This window comes from Marmota flaviventris, chromosome 10 (assembly GCF_047511675.1).
Source record: "Marmota flaviventris isolate mMarFla1 chromosome 10, mMarFla1.hap1, whole genome shotgun sequence".
Taxonomy (NCBI): Eukaryota; Metazoa; Chordata; class Mammalia; order Rodentia; family Sciuridae; genus Marmota; species Marmota flaviventris.
Genome location: NC_092507.1, coordinates 103,711,868 through 103,719,071, shown reverse-complemented (window position 1 = coordinate 103,719,071; position 7,204 = coordinate 103,711,868). Strand labels below are relative to the sequence as shown.

General features: G+C 44.4%; 1 pseudogene; it reads right to left on the bottom strand.

Moving 5' to 3' along the window:
- Nucleotides 1-230: 230 nt before the first annotated feature.
- On the bottom strand, nt 231-326 carry LOC114096776 (U6 spliceosomal RNA; annotated as a pseudogene).
- Between the last annotated feature and the right edge of the window lie 6,878 nt (nt 327-7,204).

Genomic DNA, 7,204 nt, shown 5'->3' with positions numbered 1-7,204 from the left:
AACTGTAGCTAACTATGACTCTGATTTTAGGTTATTTTTAAAATGGTTTTATTAGTGCATTATAGTCATACATAATAGTTAAGTTCATTTTGTCCCAATCGTACAAGCGTGGAATATAATTAACTGCATTTCAGTCCCCAGTGCTTCCTCCTTCCCCCTGTTCCCCTTCCCCTACTCTCCTGATCTTTCTTCTCTTTATTTATATTTTAGTTGGTTCTTTATAGATACACATAAAGTTGGAATTCACTGTGAATGTCATCCTTGAGTAGGGGCCATGTTAATCTTCTCTGTATCCTTCTAAATTTAGGAGGTAGGGACACACACACACACACATACACACACATGCACACACACATGCACACATGCATACACCCACACACAATTTTTTATTTTTTTAACTAATTTTGTGGTGCTGGGGATTGAATCTAGGGTCTTGCGCATGATGCTAGGCAAGCATTCTACCACTAAGCTACTGAGTAGTATTGTTATTTTTGGTACCGGGATTAAACCCAGGGGTATTTAACCACGGAGCCACACACCCAGGCCATTTTATTTAGTGGGGCGAGGGAAAGGAAGTGGCACAGGCTATGGAAAGTCAAGGGAAGGAGGTGTACAGGGAGCAGGGAGGGTTGTCTTGTTATGCAGGTGAAGTCTCCCAGGTGACAGTCAAATGTGGCAGTCTGTCTGGGCCAGGTGTCGGATCCCTCATTTCTTCTTGTGAATAGATCTTCCCTAGGCCAGAAGGTGAGATGGCAGATAGAAAAACAGGCTGTTTCTTTCACCAAGAGATTTCCTTTATAGATATACATTTCTTTATATCTTAATAAAAGAACAACTTTTCAGAGCTAGTCCTATATTTACAGAGGTCAGCAATTTCTTAATAACTAACTTGAAATGTGCCAAAGAAACATATTTGGGTGGGGGTGTTTTTCTCTTTCATATGGTTTAGAGTATGGTCTGGGATCAGACAGCTTGGGTACAAATCCTGTTTCTCTCTCTCCATATATATATAATTTTTTTCCCCCTGATACTGGAGATTGAAACCAGGGCACTTTACCACTGAACTACATCCCCAGCCCTTTTTATTTTTATTTTGAAACAGGGTCTTGCCAAGTCGCTGAGGCTGGCTTTGAACTTGCAATCCTCTTCCCTTAGCCTCCTGAATTACCAGTGTGCACCACCACACCTGGCAATACATATTTATTTACGTCGTGAACCTGAGGTTGAGGAAGGCAGAACATTTTTCGTGATGTCTCTGAGCAAGGAAGCAGCACTGTGTTCTGAAGCCATGGCTGACTTCCAGACTTCTGCCCTGACTTTCCTGAAGACTTCGACAAGTTCTTGTTATGAAGACTTCAAATTATTTATAGTCCCATCATTCTCAATAGGACAACTTTTTTATTTATTTATTTTTGTCAGCTGACTGCCTTCACTCTTCCAATGCTGAAAATCACTTTCCAGAAGGGGTGAGGATAGGAACAATTCCTTTCATGCCTACTTACTCTGTGTGTGTGTGTGTGTGTGTGTGTGTGTCTTCCTACCCAATCCAGTGACCTTAGAAGTAGCATTTCCCAAGCTCTGCCATAGCATCAGCATGACAGGCTGGGGGCTGAGACTTGGGTAATGGGGTGAAGATCAGGACAACAGAGAGGTGCAAGGTATGGGAAAGGGGAGGCTCACCTTAATTTGAGGACTTGCCAGAGCCACCTCTTTTGCCTCCTTGATTGCCTGGACTGGGGGTGGGGGGATCCAGCATGTGAAGACTTAGATTTCTGCAGACATAAAGGATGGATTCACACCCTATTTAGCTTTCTGGCTCACCAGCTTCGCACCTGAGGAGCTGTTGATGATCCTCCTCCCTGCCATTCTCAGTTACTCCCTGCTCTACCACACTTCCCTCCTCTCTCCTCTGCCACCATAGCCACAGGGTTGGCCCGGAAGTTGGGGTGGGTGGGCTCTGCTCTCTGGTGAGCTGGTACTCCCTAGGCCTGGGGAGACTGAGGAGGCCTTGGTCAGCCTACAGGCTGGGAGAGGGGAAGGGAAGGAGGAAGCCAAGGGCTGGGGTTTGCTGGCAGTGGCACCTGTTTCTAAGGGAAAAGGGTGGTGCAGACACCCTGAGCTGAGCCATGGGAGGGGCTGGAGAGAGATCAGGGAGGCTGATGTAAGCGACCCCGAGGAGAAACTCATCTAGAGAGATGCCCTCTGTGTGAGGACCAGGTCAGGTGTAGACACTCTCCTCCTGATGGAGGCTGTTACGGTTTGGATGTGGTATCCCCCCAAAGCTCACGTGTGAGACGGTGCAAGAAGGTTTGGAGGAGAAATGATTGGGGAATATAGCCTTAACCTAATCAATGAATTAGTCCCTGGTGGGATTAACTAGAGGCAGGTGGGGTGTGGCTGCTCATTGGGGGTGTGGCTTTGGGATATATGTTTGTCTCTGGCAAGTGGAATCTCTCTGTTTTCTGATCATCATGTGAGCTGCTTCCCTCCACCACACTCTTCCACCATGATGCACTGCCTCACCTGGAGCCCTGAGGAATGCAGCTGGCCTTCTGTGGACTAAGACCTCTGAAACTGTGAGCCCTCTAATAAACTTTCCTCCTCTACAGTCCCCAGGAGGAGAGATGGAGAGAGGCCTTTTCCTCACATTTCTCAGGCCAGCCTCCCCAGGGCTCCTTGTGAAGTGTTAGCAAGGCCCCTGCTTTGTTTTCCAACCGGGAGCTGACCCTCCCTTCCTCTCAAAGGTCACAAAACAGAGTTTTGCTTTGAAGTGGCTGTAGTTTCCATAATCTGACTCTTTTTGGTTGGATCAAAGTTCTTCTACCCTCTTAGCAGCCAGCTGTTTCCATAAATGGGTAAGGCTACTGGCCAAATGTCTCCTGGATTGGCTTCTCTGCAGAGTCCCTTACATTTTGTACTGTTGCTGGTTCACTTGCTTTGTCTTAGTTCCAACGCTCCTCCTTTGTGGACCACAAAGGCTCCATGCAGCAGGCCCATGAGCAGGTAGACGTCTTATGGGGTGGAGGGAGCAATGGGAGCACCACAAAAGGGTTGTGGGGGGAATGGGGCAAGGGAGGGGCTGCTGCAGGAGCAGGACTGTCATTAGCTGTGGCAGTGGATGGACCAGGCATTTGATTTTTTTTTTTTTTTTTTTTTTTTGATACTGGGGATTGAACTCAGGGGCGCTTGACCACTGAGCCATATCCTCAGTCCTATTTTGTATTTTTATTTAGAGACAGGGTCTCACTGAGTTGCTTAGCACCTCACTTTTGCTGAGGCTGACTTTTGAACTTGCGATCCTCCTGCCTCAGCCTCCTGTGCCGCTGGGATTACAGTCATGTGCCACCATGCCTGACAGTGCATTTGATGACCTCATATCCTCATGTGGGGACTCTGACCCAGGAAACAGACTGGGGGTTTGGCATGTGGAAGAAGATGCAAGATGCAGTTAGGATAGTAGACATGCTTTATTCAGTGGTGGCCACAGCCTCTAGCCTCCAGCTTCAGCTATAGCCTCAGCCAGTTCCCAGTAGCCCCTCTCACCCTGAGTCCACAGACCCTTTTTATATATAGTTCAAACAAAGAAGGCATTGCCAACAGGTCACATAAAGGAACACACGCTCACAAGTTAATGTTTATGACCTTGAATATATATGCCGAATCAGGGTGTTTCTGGCCTTGACTCACTATAATCTAGTTGGTTCCCAGTCCTGGCTACACACTAAAAACATAACATAGCCCGATGGAAGTCTCCGAGAGGGAGCCTAACTACAGCCATTTGGGGTCTGCCCCAACAACCGCCACGCTTTGGCCACTGGCGCTTTATTTCCTCCTCAAATCTCAAAAGAGCAAGGTACTGGACAGGGAATGGCTAGGGACTGTGAATAAAGATAGGGACTATGAATTTTTTGAACAACCCACAATAAAAAATTAAAAAAAAAAGAAAAAAAAAGAATGAAGGAGAATTTAGAGAACTTGCTATACTAGATTTTTATAAAAGTGAAATAAATAAAACAGTATGGTGCCAACACACACACACACACAAAAAAAATGGCTTGCACGTGGCCACTTGGTGCCCTACCGGATTGTCTCTTAGTTCAGCTCTCTTCTCCTCTTTAGCAGGACCTCTTGCTATGGCATCACTCAATGCTGGATGGGCTTCAGGAAGCCCAAACATCTATATTTGTGGGGAGTGGTTTTGATTAGGTTCTCAGAGAGGTCAGTGCCCCCAAAATGTTAAGAAACTCCGATTCTTTGTTGAAAGGAGTTAAGAGTGAGAAACTGATGTGACTCCATTTTTGAGAAACCAGCCTCTACCTCAGAGCAAAGCCTATCCAAGGAAGCGGTCATGACCCTTGTCCTTGGAAGAATCCACAGAGCACTCCTAGGCACATACCCACCCTGCTGAGTTGTTTATCTACAAATAGCAGGAGAGATCTGTGGCACCCTGACTCAGACAGACTAAGTGAGGACCCATAGCAACCCCCTAGCAATCACCAATCAGCATGAGACAGGGAAAATACCTGTGATGCCAGATGACCCCCAAGTAGTTTATGGTGGTTGATAACATGTTGGGAAACCATGCAGTTCAGCAGTACACCCCTCGTGGCCTAAACCAAAACAGTTCAAAGGAATCCCCCCCTCTTGTACTAACCAATCACTCCTACCCAACTTGTTCCCGCCAGTGAATGTGCTAATCAATGTTAAGAGTTGTTTTATGATTTTCCCGTGGGGTGTGATGATTTGCTAAGAGATGTTATGATGTATGTGAAGTCCCTACCTTCCCCCAAAGAGAGTATAAAACTGCTGCAAACCCTGGACTCGGGGCCTCTCAGCGTCACCAGTTGCTGTGTGCGCAAAGGACCGAGCTAGCTCGCAATACACGCCTCTTTGCTGCTTACATCGATCTTGGTCTCTGGTGGTCTTTGGGGGTCCCGAATTCAAGCATAACAAGAGTTGTTCTAGGGGAGTTTGGCTGGGGGGCTCCTTATCTAAGAATGTAGCTTTGTCTTTGATGATGGATGGGAATGAAGGAAAGGAGTCATTTGGTTTATATCCTGGACCTTGGAAGAACTTTGATTGTAGGACATTTTAGAATGCTTGCAACAATCACCTTTCCCTAAATATTATTTTTACCTTTTGCCTTTTTTCTCTTTGCTACTGTTGGACTTCAGAGAACAATTTCCTCTAAATACGGCTTTTTGTTGTTGTTGTGCTGGGGATTGAACCTAGTGATTCTCTACCAGTGAGCTACATCCCCAGCCCTTTTTATTTTTTATTTTGAGGCAGGGTCTCACTAAGTTGCTGCGGCTGGCCTTGAATTTGTAATCATCTTGCCTGAGCTTCCTAAATTGCTGGATTCCAGGCAGGTGCCATCACATCCCACTTAAATGTAGCATTATTAAAAAAAATCATATACTGAGCAATTTGATCTAAAAGGAATGAAAAGACCTTAGAATCATTCTTGCTCCTCTCACCCAAGCTTGGGGAGAAACTCTCTGGAATTCCCTTACCTGCATTAAGAGCAGACTGCAAAGGGAACACAGTTGCTTTCCACCCCACCCTGAAGTCCCATTATCTATATTAAAAAAAAATAAAAATAAAAAAGAGTGTAACACACCTCGTTGGACTTCCCCTACAAGAAAATGTGTAACTCCTGGGTTCATTCAAATTCCAGAGTCCATCTCTGAGACCATTCATTCCCCTAATTGACATTTAGAAGCTCTTAAAATTGTCTGCATTTCCATTCTTCCTTTCCCCCATAGTAAAAAGGGTATGTGTTTCTGAAAAATATTAAGTAGATAGGGGCAGTCATCATACTCTTGTGATTCCCCCCAAGCTGTGGCTTCCTTCTTTTGCATATTAACATATTTGCATGCTTTTTCTTCTATTTATCTTTTTTTTCAGTCTTTCTACTTAATCTTTTTCAGTGAACCTTGAGAGGGCAGAGGGGAGTTTTTCCTTTGCAGCTACACTCCTCAAAACAAAACAACGTTTAAAAAATTAATCAACCTCCAGAAAATGAGAAGACAAGTCACCAACTGGGAAAACATATTTGCAAAAGACCTTTCAGAGAAAGGACAGTTATTCAGGGTCCGGGATATATTTCAATTATAGAGTGCTCACCTAGCATGTGCAAGGCCCTGGGTTTGATCCCCAGCACTGGGTCAGGGGGAGGGGGGAGGCAGGAGTTAGTTATTCAGTATATACAAAGAACTCTTAAAATTCAAGAATTGGAAATTAAAGCAGATTGAAAAATGGGCAAATGATCTGAACATACCCCTGACCAAAGAAGATTCACAGATGAAAACAAGAACATGAGAAGGTGCTCAACATTACATATCATTAGGGAACTGTAAAGTAAAACAAGATACATGATACGGCTATTCGAATGGTCCAAATACAGAACACAAACAACACCAACTGCTAGTAAGCATGCTGAGCACCAGGAACTCTCATTCCTTTAGTGGAAATGCACAATGGTACAACTATTTTGGAAGATGACTTGATGGCTTCTTACAACACTAAACACGCTCGTATTATAAAATCCACACTGCTTGGTATTTGCCCAACTGAGTTGGAAATTTATTTCTATACAAGAGTCTGCTCATAGGAGGATCACAAGTTTGAGGCCAGCCTGGGCAAATTAGCGAGAGAGCCTGTCTCAAAAATAAAAAAGGGCTGGGAGTGTAGCTTAGTGTTAAAGTGGCCCTGGGTTTGATCCCAGCCCTGAAAAAAATAAAAAAAAAGATAAATAAAAAAATAAAAAACTGCTCACTTATGTTGATAGTGTAACAGTGGCTGGTCCTTTGAGAATTATTCTTGGGAGAAATGACTCCCCTACCTTTGCCTGGCATTCTAAATTCTTAAAAAAGGCTTTACCTAACTAGTTAAGATGTTAACTGCTAAATAATCTGCCTTTAGATTTACAGAACCCAGAACATCTGGTGACCTACAGATAACATTAGCATGTGAACTGCCTCTACTTATTTTTAAAATTCTGTTCATCAACTAACTAAAACATGTAAATTGCCATAATGCTTAGCTTGCAGAAAAGTAAACTAGCCCTAGGAGGTCAAGCTTATTGCAATGTTCCTGCAAGGGGGAGAGGACAGTTAAAAAAAAAAAAATAGGAGACAGGTTCTGGATGACCAAACCCCTCTCAGTACTTAGTATTCCTGCCTACTTCCAGCGCTTCTCCTTT